Source organism: Globicephala melas, chromosome 3 (assembly GCF_963455315.2).
Source record: "Globicephala melas chromosome 3, mGloMel1.2, whole genome shotgun sequence".
NCBI classification, from domain to species: Eukaryota; Metazoa; Chordata; class Mammalia; order Artiodactyla; family Delphinidae; genus Globicephala; species Globicephala melas.
The window spans coordinates 43,914,949-43,916,409 of NC_083316.1; the positions used below are offsets into that span (position 1 = coordinate 43,914,949).

At 39.8% G+C, this 1,461-nt stretch overlaps 1 pseudogene; it reads right to left on the bottom strand.

Annotated features, from left to right (window-relative positions):
• Positions 1 to 360: 360 nt before the first annotated feature.
• On the bottom strand, positions 361 to 1,115 carry LOC115848344 (large ribosomal subunit protein uL30 pseudogene; annotated as a pseudogene).
• Positions 1,116 to 1,461: the final 346 nt, after the last annotated feature.

The window sequence follows — 1,461 nt, forward strand, 5'->3', positions numbered from 1 at the left end:
GGCCTATGTGAGATCTTATGAGCAAGAAACACGAGGTGAAAGCAGAAAATCATCCAGCCAGCTGAACTGAGGCGCCTGGGAATACACAAAATGCACACACACGCTCTCCTCAGATATCTACCAGCTACCTCAGTTTACTGTGTATGTTGCGTTGTGCCCATCCAGATCTGGTGTTAAAATTTTTCCTCTGATTTTAGATAACTTACCTTCCTAACACTGTACAATGAATTACAAGCTGCAACCCTTCCAATGCCTACTCCCTCAAACAAATTTCAAATCTTTTTTTAAGGTAAAGTGACATATTTATTGTATTATTTATGAATTCCTTTTCTTTTTCAACTTGAAAGCAGTCATTTTTTGTTAACTGACCAGATTATAAAAATAATCATGGGAGGCACCATAGTTCATCCTTCTAAGAAGCCTGTTGATCCGGTCTCCCCTGTTGCCTTCTACACAATGCAATGCCTTTCTCTCCATTCCACCTTATGAAGAAGATAATTTGAAAGACCACAGGAAGATGTTTGCATTTTCCAACAGTATGGGTCTCATGAATCAGATCCTCCATGCAGATGATTTCCTATTTACCAAGAGATCGAGCAGTCGAAGTGTTATCTGTTGGGACAATCACCTTCTTGTTGATCTTGCTATAACCGCGCTTGTAGATCAATTCTTTTACTGATTTCTTTCAGGTATCCCATACAGTATATGGCTCCACAGTCAGCATGTTAACTGAGCTTTACTGAGCTTAACAAAGGTGCCATTGAGGAGCTGAAAAAGGTAAAGAAGATGGAACACCTTTCAGATCTTTGGGCTCACACCGTTGATACCCTGATCCTAAAGACAAATGCTCATTTGGGTTCTAGAGTTACACAGAAGTTACCCACTTTTCTTGCCATCTTTGCCAGTCAAATCTCACTTCTGTACATCTGCCTATTTTCCTTATTATGGTGCTTAGCTTTTTCATAGATAAGCTTCCTCCTTGCCTTTTGAAGCATCTTTTGGGCAAACTTCTTTCTCAGGTGCATGATCTTCAGCTCTGCAAAATTCCTTTGCTTCTTCTTGATGGTATCGGGCATAGCAGAAACCTTTTTCCCCTTCTCTTCTATATCCTCCATGATTCCAGCCAGAAAAGAGGTTACTTATAAATTTCTTAACCATTTAACATGTGTAAAACTGTGCTACCGTTTTTATTAGGTTCTTATATCTTTTTTTTTTAATGTGTCACTGGTGAGGTTTTGGAGTGTTGTCTCCCTGAGAGCATCTTTTCCCATAAGCCCTGTGGGTTTTATTGCACTATTATTGTGCATAGCATGGTGATTTTTATGAAGGCATGTGTCATATTATAGCAGAACTGTATTAAGAGTGTGGGATAAACCCTTAAAAGACTAATCTTGGGTCTAACAGCTGTGGGTGCGCACACACGCACACACACACACACACACACACACACAGCCTTGTTTA